The 12,127-nt window shown below is 39.8% G+C and overlaps 1 protein-coding gene across 1 annotated transcript in view; it reads left to right on the top strand.

Moving 5' to 3' along the window:
• The window catches only part of LOC122797906 (zinc finger protein 558-like), a 241,099-nt gene that overhangs the window by 133,658 nt on the left and 95,314 nt on the right, over positions 1–12,127 (top strand). The gene's annotated exons all lie outside the window — the stretch shown is intronic.

Consider the following 12,127-nt stretch of genomic DNA (forward strand, 5'->3'; position numbering starts at 1 on the left):
TGAGAGGAAATAGTGAAGAAGTTGAGAGCAGATACATTTTTTTCTAGGAGTTTTGAGAGAGAAGGGAGAATTGCAGTGGGACAAAAGTTAGATACTTCTGTAGTTTCCTCTCTTGTGCAGTAGGATGACATATGATCTTTTCCAAAGAGCTAGGACATAAGATTCCTGTGCGTATCTATTGATTAAGATAGTTAATGGTAAGATAAAGCTTCTGCTGCCATCTTGAGGTATTTAGGTGGGGTGTTGACAGCTATGGAGTAAGGTTTAAGTTTAAGTAGCACTTTTTATAGTAGATTACAAGTTTTTAGGTAAATTTGTTAGCATTTGTGGCTAAGGATTGTTTAAATTCATATTTTTCAAAGGTTAATGGGGGTGGTAGCAGAGGGGGCAGGTCATAATATGCTATGGGTTTGTGTAGGGGAGGGCGATGTCCTGTTGGCGAGGGCAGAAATTCTTTCTGTTAACTATTTATTAAATGTAGCTGCTATTTTGAGGGAGGAACAGGTTTAAGAGGGATATCAATCTTTTTTTAGCCAGGATTGAGTAGTGTATGAATAGAGTACCAGAATTTTTTTTGACAATTTTGATGATTAAGTTATAGTTGGCCATAGTATTATTTCTTATCTTTGTTTATTTGTTTTAGTTCGATTTATGAAGTTCCTTTTATCAATTACATTTTTTTTGCCACTCCCACCTTATTTCTGGTACAAATAATGCTTTTGGTAAAGGTGGATAGCCAGAGGGAGTGTTTAACTTTTACTGTTTTATAAGTAGAGAGGCAAGGTTATTTAGGGTGTTTAAAAGGTGTTAAAAGTTGTAATGCATCATCTACTGGGACAGTTTCTGTTATAGACTAGTTGAGGGTGTGACACTGCCAGCCCAGCTATCTGGAATTTTGTAAATAATTCTATGTCATTTGTGAATATTGGTATGATTTATACAGAACTGTATGTTATGTTCTGAGTTTCAAGAATGTAAACACAGCATACCCTGCTGGAACATAGAAGATTAACTTGCAAAACTTCAAGAAAATACGCTGAAATTCACTTGTTTTAAGATTGTGTTATAAAAGTTAGTTTCAATGTAGCAAGGAGACAGGATGTCTAGAACTAGGGTGCCTTCTGCATTGTTTTGTAAGTGTTTTATTGTTTTATGTTCTCTAGCAGGTGCAGACATCTGAAGGCCATGTATTCTCACAGAGAGCTGCTAAATTCTGTTAGTTTTGACAAAAGGGGTTTAGCTTGGAAACTGAAGTCAGGTGACAAAAGTGATGTCATCCAAGCTAACCCAGCAGTACTATTTGATATTAATTTAAGAACTCTCTCAGAGAGAGACTGTGCATTTTGTATTTTGTCTTGGACCAGGGCTGGGAGGGTGACCTAATGGTTAAGGTGTTTGCCTTACAAACACAAGGTGCAGGGTTTGAGTCTCACAAGGGATAATTGGCTAAGCTTAAAATGGCTCGCAAGGGCAGTTAGCTTAGTACTAATCTATGAACCCAATCTATCTATGACCTTGCAGGAACATCCACTCATCATCACATTTGCACTTTCCTTGTTCTGTAAGTAAGATTTAGGATGTAGCATCTCTTTTAGATATAGATAGGAATATAGTAATGATTAGTTTAAAGGTTTTCCGTATTTATTTGAGATTGTCCTGCAATTTTTTAAAATATTTCCTGTGATTGTCAACTCTGAAGTTACTATGTTGATTGACTAAGTATTGTCTTGTTCTTTTAATTATTTATTATTAAATATATTTAAACCTATCTTTGTGGCTAATATTTGTGAGGCATATTTCATTTCTTAGAGTACTTGCATATCTATTTGGTGACACTGTACAGGCCACCCCTAAATATCCTTGCTTGTTCAGACTGCCATTTGGATAATAGTAACCTTACACAGTAGGATTGGACACCCTTTGAAAGGGCCTTGTACTAGCTGATAAGCAGGGGTTGGTGGCAGTGGAAACTACCTTATAGTCTGGGTAGAAGAAGGCATAGTTAGTAAACCTGTGCCAGCCTTTCCCAGGAGTGTGTGTGGTTGTATATAAATCAAATCTCATTGTGTGTGTGTGTTAGCTACTTGGGCAGGCACACGAAGCACTGTTTTGACAGAGAGGGTGCTGGAGGTATTGGCTTGGCCCTTCAGCTGAGACCTTAACCCTATAGCTGTGCCTGTGAGGATTCTTATTGGAGATCTGGAGAATGAGGGAGAAACCAGCCCCAGACTGACTGTGATTTCTGTGTGCTCTTAAGAGAAATTGCACATTGCTGTGTGTGTGTACTTGTCACCTCCCAGTGTGTACATCCCTCACTGCTGCCAGTGGTGACGACTGAGGCTCCTTGATTACTGAGCCAATGCAGGGGTGTCACAGAGGGACATTAGGATACTGTTGAAGTTAGGTTTTGCCAGTCATTGACATCACCTAGAATGCTTTTTTTTTCATAAGTAGCAGTACTAAATCTGAGGAGAGATATTATACGGGTATAGGTATGTTGTTTCCAGGGGGATGTAAAGTACAATAACACTGGGGATTTTTTTTAGAGTTTAACTTTAAAAATGATTTGAGCATTTTGTTTAAGTGAAATTTAGGGATGAAATTGGAATAGGGAGACAGGTTACAGGAGCTGGGGTAGCATAGAGCATCTCCTCTTCCTTTGTTAAGGGGTCACTCAGTCCTTATAACCAGGAGGTAGTATTTCTGTGTTTCATGTACTGGATTTAAGTCATGTTTAAGTGATGGTTAGAATATCTGGGGAATAGTGATATCAAGGCATGTAGATCTGTAATTTTATTATAAATACTATGAAGATTTAATGTTACCAGAGATGTTTGGTTAGACTTGTGCTTGTTGGAGTGGGAGAATGGCATGTCTGTGGATGGAAAATGGATTGGTTCGAAAATGCCTTTGTATAAGGAGTAAGTGATACATCAGAGGAGCGAAGGTTTATAACTGAAGGAGGGGAGTTATCTGGGGTGTTATCATGCTTATAGGAATTGGTGGTGTTGAGGCTTGGGATTAGATTAGTAAGGATAGGGTTAGGTGTATGTCCCCACACAAGTGAATCTTTGAGTTCCTTAGCAGAATTTTGTAATTCTTAAGGGTGGGTATGAGCAGATGTTTTGTTTTGAGGCAGGGGTGATCACAATGAAGTGCTCTGTATTTAAAATGGAGAAAAGTGGATATATTGAACAGGTTAAGAGATACATTAGAATAGTTGTTATATTTGTCTAGGTTAAGTTGGAGGGTGGAGGTTGGGGTTGTTGTACTATAGTCTAAGGGGATATGATAGTATGTTAAGTGGGACAGCAGTACTAGAATTTGTGGGAATAAAATAAGGGGCAGCATTTTGTTTACAAGAGCTACTGATAGGGGAGAGGTGGTAGAGGGCTAACGTTTAAGAAAAGGTCTTAGATGGAAAAGTTAAGGACTGGGGTGGGGTAAAAATATATTGTTTGTTTAGGACGTACTGAAAAAGGTTGAGATGATTAAGAGATGAGGTAATACACAGTGGGGAGGAGTTTTTAACTGTCTTGGCACTGAGTGGTCAAACCTGGAAGGGTTTGGCTGGGATGGATGAGAGAGAGGCTGAGATTAATAAGAGATTAGGTATTTATATTGTGGGGAGAGGAGTTTTGCAGTGTTGTGATATTGAGTGGTCAAATTTTCTAGGGGTGGAGTATGGTGCAGAATAAATGTAGAGTAAGAAGGGGTGGGTGGGCATTGGGGGTATGGTAGGGGTGCAGAGTGAAGACAAATGGAGTGAGATACATCTGCTGAGATTGTTTGGAGATCCCAAAAGAAATAATCAGTGGATTATACTTATAGCAGGTCAGTACTTCAACCCACGTATTGTACACAGTTTTAAGGATATAAAAGTTCAAAGCACAATAGATTTAAAGGGTGTAGTGCTTAACAGTGTACTGCAATATTCTTTGCTAGAGTTTCCTCCTTTGAGTTAAGGATGTTGAACTTTTACATTGAGTGTAATGAGGAAGGCAGAGGGTGGGGTGGGGCTTAAAGATTATATGGCAGCCATTAAAGGGGGTGTTGCTTAACAGTATAGTATAACATTGTTGGCTAGAGCTTGCTCTTTTGAGTTAAAGATGTTTGAATTTTCCCTTAGAGTGTGATGAGAAAGACAGAGTGTGAGGGGGAAAAAGATAAAGGATCACATGACAGCTAATAAGAATAAGTTTATCAAATACAGATGACTATCGTTGTGCTAATTTAGAGTAAATGCTAAGTTATACATATATACAGAACTATTTGACATGCTTTTTATGGCATATTACATAGGATAATGCTGGCTATGCCTTCTGTATGTGTGCATGCCATTTACATTTAAGAAGACACACTTATACAATATTTATATGGTAGCAGTACCTAGGTATCGAGTTTAGCAATAACATACTCGTCCAGATAGTGTATGCTGTCCTTGCCTAGTTTCTGTCAGGAAATCCCTCTGGTCTTGCAGTTAGTTACAGGTTTGTACTAAGTTCAAAGATGCAGTTATGTAGGTTTGTAACAGTAAAACCAGGGATGTGTTCAAAAACAGAGGTGCTGTCAGGACAGGTCTACAAAGATAAGAGATGGAACAGCCATAGCTTAAGATGTGATAATTAATAAACAGCTGTATTGCAATATGACTCATCCAAGGAGTTAGCTTTGTTTAGAACAAGGTACCCTTACAGGCCTCCAGGTGCATCTTTGGCTTAAGAGGTTTGGATACCAGCGGCGCTGTACACCAATAAGAGGCTGCAAGGATTTGGATGTGTTTCAGTTTTATATATAACAGGCTGGATGTTGAGAATATAATAGGCCCAGTACTATTAACTATATACTGTATATACACTAGTGTAGCAGGAGAATATCAGCAGTTCAGTACATTATAGTGCCTGTTTCTTATGGAGAGGGGCAGTCTGTAAGATACTCAATTCACAGGCACAAATTTACACCGTCCTCTTGTCCCTAAGGGCCATATAGTGGGTAAAATTGGGTTACATTGCCTAGGCCTGTAAGGACCCTTAAGCCATTAGCCTAGTAATCCTTATGAACCTATAAAAAGGATAGACATGAAGTACAGGGCAGAGGTACATGTGGGGAGGAGGTGGGGATAGACTCAAACAGGCAAATTGGGAACACTGAGAGCATAATATGCAAAAAAAGGGGTAGAAATGAATTACAGAACACAGGTACAGGTGAAGGAGGGATAGAATTAGACAAATCATGGAACAGTTAGGGCATAATGTGCATAAAAAGGATAGAAATTAATTACAGAGCACAGGTACAGTTGGGGAGGAGGTGGGGTTAATTTTCATTTACAGACAAATGAGGGAACAGTGATGGTAAATGATGTCCATCACAGGGCACCTTGTTAAAGGCCAGTAACATGGGTAATGATGCACATGAGAGGGCACCTTGTTAAAGGACAGTATCATGGGTAAATGATATACATCAGAGGGCACCTCATTAAAGGCCAGTAACATAGGTAAAGGATGTCCATCAGAGGGCACCTTGTTAAAGGCCAGTAACATAGGTAAAGGATGTCCTTCAGAGGGCACCTTGTTAAAGGCCAGTAACACAGGTAAATGATATACATCAGAGGGCACCTTGTTAAAGGCAGTAACACGGGTAAATGATGTACATCAGAGGGCACCTTGTTAAAGGCCAGTAACATGAGTAAATGATGTATGTCAGAGGGCACCTTGTTAAAGGCCAGTAACACAGGTAAAGGATGTCCAACAGAGGGCACCTTGTTAAAGGGCAGTAACACGGGTAAATGATGTACATCAGAGGGCGCCTTGTTAAAGGCAGTAACATGGGTAAATGATGTACATCAGAGGGCACCTTGTTAAAGGCCAGTAACACAGGTAAATGATGCCCATCAGCGGGTACCTTGTTAAAGGGCAGTAACACGGGTAAATGATGTCCATCAGAGGGCACCTTGTTAAAGGGCAGTAACATGGGTAAATGATGTACATCAGAGGGAAGCTTGCTAAAGGCCAGTAACACAGGTAAATGATGCCCATCAGAGGGCACCTTGTTAAAGGCCAGTAACATGGGTAAATGATGCCCGTCAGAGGGCACCTTGTTAAAGGCCAGTAACATGGGTAAATGATGTCCATCAGAGGGCACCTTGTTAAAGGCGAGTAACATGGGTAAATTATGTACATCAGAGGGCACCTTGTTAAAGGCAGTAACATGGGTAAATGATGCACATCAGAGGGCACCTTGTTAAAGGCCAGTAACACAGGTGAATTATGTACATTAGAGGGCACCTTGTTAAAGGCCAGTAACACTGGTAAATGATATACATCAGAGGGCACCTTGCTAAAGGCCAGTAACATGGGTAAATGATGCCCATCAGAGGGCACCTTGTTAAAGGCCAGTAACATAGGTAAAAGATGCGCATCAGAGGGCACCTTGTTAAAGGCCAGTAACACAGGTTTCAGAGGGTACTTTTTTAAAGGCCAGTAACATGGGTAAATGATACACATCAGAGGGCACTTTGTTAAAGGCCAGTAACACGGATAAATGATGTCCATCAGAGGGCACCTAGTTAAAGGCCAGTAACATGGGTAAATGATGTCCATCAGAGGACACCTTGTTAAAGGCCAGTAACACGATTAAATGATGTCCATCAGAGTGCATCTTGTTAAAGGCCAGTAACATGGGTAAATGATGTCCATCAGAGGACACCTTGTTAAAGGCCAGTAACACGGATAAATGATGTCCATCAGAGGGCACCTTGTTAAAGGCCAGTAACATGGGTAAATGATGTCCATCAGAGGGCACCTTGTTAAAGGCCAGTAACATGGGTAAATGATGTACATCAGAGGGCACCTTGTTAAAGGGCAGTAACACGGATAAATGATGCCCATCAGAGGGCACCTTGTTAAAGGGCAGTAACACGGGTAAATGATGTACATCAGAGGGCACCTTGTTAAAGGGCAGTAACATAGGTAAATGATGCACGTCAGAGGGCACCTTGTTAAAGGGCAGTAACATGGGTGAATGATGTACATCAGAGGGCACCTTGTTAAAGGGCAGTAATGTGGGTAAATGATGTACATCAGAGGGCACTTTGTTAAAGGGCAGTAACACGTTTAAGTGATGCACATCAGAGGGCACCTTGTTAAAGGCCAGTAACACGGGTAAATGATGCCCATCAGAGGGTACCTTGTTAAAGGCGAGTAACATGGGTAAATGATGTACATTAGTGGGCACCTTGTTAAAGAACAGTAACATGGGTAAATGATATACATCAGAGGGCACCTTGTTAAAGGGCAGTAACATGGGTAAATGATGTACATCAGAGGGCACCTTGTTAAAGGGCAGTAACACGGGTAAATGATGTACATCAGAGGACACCTTGTTAAAGGGCAGTAACATGGGTAAATGATGCACATTAGAGGACACCTTGTTAAAGGGCAGTAACACGGGTAAATGATGTACGTCAGAGGGCACCTTGTTAATGGTCAGTAACACAGGTAAATGATACACATCAGAGGGCACCTTGTTAAAGGTCAGTAACTTGGGTAAAGGGTGTCCATCAGAGGGCACCTTGTTAAAGGGCAGTAACACAGGTAAATGATATACATCAGAGGGCACCTTGTTAAAGGCAGTAACATGGGTAAATGATGTACATCAGAGGGCACCTTGTTAAAGGGCAGTAACACAGATAAATGATGCACATCAGAGGGCACCTTGTTAAAGGGCAGTAACATGGGTAAATGATGTACATCAGAGGGCACCTTGTTAAAGGGCAGTAACATGGGTAAATGATGCACATCAGAGGGCACCTTGTTAAAAGGCAGTAATACGGGTAAATGATGTCCATCAGAGGGCACCTTGTTAAAGGGCAGTAACATGAGTAAAGGGTGTCCATCGGAGGGCACCTTGTTAAAGGCCAGTAACATGGGTAAATGATGTACATCAGAGGACACCTTGTTAAAGGCCAGTAACACGGGTAAATGGTGTACATCAGAGGGCACCTTGTTAAAGGCCAGTAATGTGGGTAAATGATGTACATCAGAGGGCACCTTGTTAAAGCCCAGTAATGTGGATAAATGCTGCACATCAGAGGGCACCTTGTTAAAGCCCAGTAATGTGGATAAATGCTGCACATCAGAGGGCACCTTGTTAAAGCCCAGTAATGTGGGTAAATGCTGCACATCAGAGGGCACCTTGTTAAAGGGCAGTAACATGGGTAAATGATGTCCATCAGAGGACACCTTGTTAAAGGCAGTAACATGGGTAAATGATATACATCAGAGGGCACCTTGTTAAAGGGCAGTAACACAGGTAAATGATGCCCATCAAAGGGTACCTTGTTAAAGGCCAGAAACACGAATGCAGACGTGGACTATGTTTGACTAAACATTGTAATCAGCAGGACAGCAAGATTCAAACATGAAATACAAGCACCATCATCCCTAAAGTGCTACTTATTAATTAGAGACATTATCTTTGCACTGATTGTCCATAAACCTGCCTAGAATAGCATTTGACACTGCAGGTAGCCAGAAGCAGTCACTGCAGTAGTTTTAAATGAAAAGGTAACAGTACAGGTGAAGACAAACGTTGGTTTGTGAAATACTGAAAATTGTAATTTCAGCATTGACTAGATGTGATAAGTTTGTAGACTGCAGCAGCTTAAACGGGGAAAAATAAATGCTATAAAGTACTTAGTGCAGGCGGTTTATTTATGTTAATTTTTGGTTATTGTGTATCAGAAAAACTAACACAAAAAAACACTGTTTAACTAGCATTGAATAAAATAGCTGTGAGATACCTGCCTGCCTAATGTTTAATGGAGACATTATTTATATGTGATTTATATAACATAATGATGTTAGCAATACTGTGGAACCAAACAACTCAAATGTACGGTATTTAATTTGCAATGTACAAGTATGACAGTCAAGACACACAAGTGCTACTGTGTGTGTGTGTGTGTGTGTGTGTGTGTGTGTGTGTGTGTGTGTGTGTGTGTGTGTGTGTGTTTGTGTGCGCGCATGCCGATGTGTGTGATTTTTTTTTAATGATTATGTATAAATTACATATTCATGTCAAGCTATATATATATTTAAAACAAATTTACAAGGAAATAGCTACTAGAATAATTTTGAAATGTATTTTATTTATTGACATTTGGTGATTAGGAGAGTCCATATGGATCAGAAACCCATTTTCAATGGAGGCCCAGGGAGAAAAGCTCCAGCAGTTACAAATAACAAACATCAGCAGTTAAAATAACAGTAACAGAAAAGTAGTTAGTCATAGTAATCAAATATTAGACAAATCCCAGGATTATACATAGTTGGAGGATGCACACATTGATACAAAACGTTTTTTTTTTTTTTTTTAGGAACAGAGGCATTAGATTCAAAGAGCACATCAAACAATTAATAGGGTAGCAATTTTAGCACTAGTTAATCGAACCGAGCATGTTTTACATGTTATACCATGGCAATACTACTGTGCTACAGCAGCTTGATGTTTTCTGCCACAGTAGCACTTGTCTATCATTTTCAGGATTTCAGCCAGGCTACCCATAGCTGCTCGCTGTGCAAACAAGCTGCGCTGCGCTTAAACTTCGGATTTAGTTCATGAAAAAAAAAAAATCACTTTTTTATTTTTTATTCCTTTCCTCTTGCCCTACTCCTTCCACGTATGTAGGGCAAGAGTGCAAACATTTGGGTATGTGCACTTGAAAGCTGCTGCCTTCTATAGGTGTTTGTTGTATTTTTTACATGTCAGTGTCTGTGGACATTCGTTTACTATATAATATTAGAGCCAGGCTCTAATATTATATAGTTTGGCACTCATCCATGTCAGAAAATGCCATACGGCACTTTCAGAGTGAAGGGGGCATGTTTCAGGTGCTGGGACTGCTGACACATGCCCCCTGCACTCATTCCTGGTTCATGTCCATTTAGTTTAGATAGCAGTGTACCTTCATGCATATGCAAGGCGTGCTGCATTTCTAAATGGACACGATCCACTCTGTGCAAGAATAGCCTTATTCTTGCACGGAGCTTCATGAATCCAGGGGATAGTAATCAAATATTGGACAACTCCCAGGATTATACATAGTTGGAGTATGCACACATAGATAAAAACTTTTTTTTTTTTAGGAGGAGAAGTGATAGATTCAAAGAGCACATCAAACAATTAATAAGGTAGCAATTATAGCACTAGTTGATGGAAGGATGTTATTAGGGTTTATGTTGCACAGAGAAGTAATAAAGAGATTCAGTTAATTTCGATTTGGAGACATTGTACTATAAGCTGAGGGTTTTGTGGAATGAGCAGAGAAAGGAGTTAGTTTGGTAGTGTGTTGGGGGGGGAGAAGAGTGGAGAGAGGGAAGAGAAGAGCATAGGAAGGTGGGAAAACTAGATGCTAGTTGTCGGGCTTGGGCATTTGCAGGATTAGCAGAAGAAGGTTTTTAATATAAGTTTGAATTTTTTACACTTTTCTGTACTAATGATGTTATCTTGTAGGATGTTTCAAAGTTTAGCTATGGTACAGCAGTAGAGTAACTTAACTAATAGACCAGTATCTCGAATCTGTGATCTTGGTTACAAGAAGAATTGCTGGAGCTAATACATGTTCACTATCCAAGCAGAGAGTGTTCCTTGTTAATATGAATATTTTGCATTAACCACGTGTTGTATAAATCCATTTACATAATGGGCTTGGACAAAAGCTGTTCTTCTCTGGACACCCAGTGTTACAGAACCAGGTAATAGTGTGGGGTAAAGCTCTGTTTAAAAGCAGCACACCTAATTTAGCTCCAGATACCACTGCTGAGACAGACGTCTTCTTCACAGACTCCATTGCCTTTCCTTCCCTAACTATAACTCTTAAAAAGGTGGTACGTGAGAGGAGCAAAGAGGAAAAACATCAATACGTAACTGCAGTGGCAAGGTGTTTAAGCAAGGCTGCTGCCCCCCCTGAAAGTCAAGCTACCATTTCAACATAATTCATACAGCCTCCATAGCACAGGAGACAGCTCTTTTACATCCACAGTCCAAGATTCAAAATACCTGAAGGAGAATGACCTTTCTCAAGACCGGACCTACAACCTGGAACCAAATACCTGTTGAAAACTGAAACCACGTAACTGTTACAAAGTTAAAAGGCATTATTAAAAATCACCTTTTGTCAGACTAGGTTTGCATCTGCTACCATGACAATGGACAGTGCCTCCTGTTTTCTCTTATGTTCTAACTCTTAATCAAATGTGATATCAATTTTATCACGTATGGAAAATGCAGCCATTACCACCTTGTATTTCTGTATTTGCCAATTTTATAGAATTTTCCTTCTGTCTCATACTAATTGTATATACTATTTCTTTTAATTCAGTCATTCCTGTAGATGTCACTCTTAAGTTATTGGATGGATGAATGAAGTATACATATTATTTTAATTTAATGGCTTACTTTTACTTGTATGAATTGCTGCATTTACTGCTGTAGATCCTGGGTCGTGGTCTAAAAGGGTCGATAGACCAGCCCACTTACCTATCAAACAAATAGCAATAAAATAAATAAGTCATTGCAATGGCCTGCATTTTCCTTTCCCATCACTGACCAAGGTCCTTAGCAAGCCATAGTTAGTAAGGGAGGGATAAATAAAAAAATGAATTGATGTGATGCAAGCAGCTGCAGCAGCAGTTACAATTATGTGTATTTTCCTTTCCCCTTGCTAATTGGGGGTTTTAAAAAGCTGTTAGCAAATTGAAAAAATGTAAATAAATGCATCTAATAAGTGAGTGCAGTAGCAGTTACAAGGACCTGTATGTGTGTGTTAGAGCTGAATACGTCAGTGCCCGTTAGATTAGAATTCTAATTCTTTGCATTGTATAGGGTTGGTAACAATAGCTTCAGATAAATTATTAATGTTGCTACGTACATGTTTCTGTGATCACAGTAAGACATCTGAGGTGTGCACATTCAATAATATTCTAGGTGCATTTAGGTGTGCACATGCATGTGTGTGTGTGTGTGTGTGTGTGTGTGTGTGTGTGTGTGTGTGTGTGTGTGTGTGTGTGTGTAAATATTAAATGCTTATATTCTGGATGTAAAATATTTGAACTACATATATAGCAAC

Source organism: Protopterus annectens, chromosome 3.part1 (genome assembly GCF_019279795.1).
Source record: "Protopterus annectens isolate FY-2018-M chromosome 3.part1, PAN1.0, whole genome shotgun sequence".
In the NCBI taxonomy this organism is placed as follows: Eukaryota; Metazoa; Chordata; order Ceratodontiformes; family Protopteridae; genus Protopterus; species Protopterus annectens.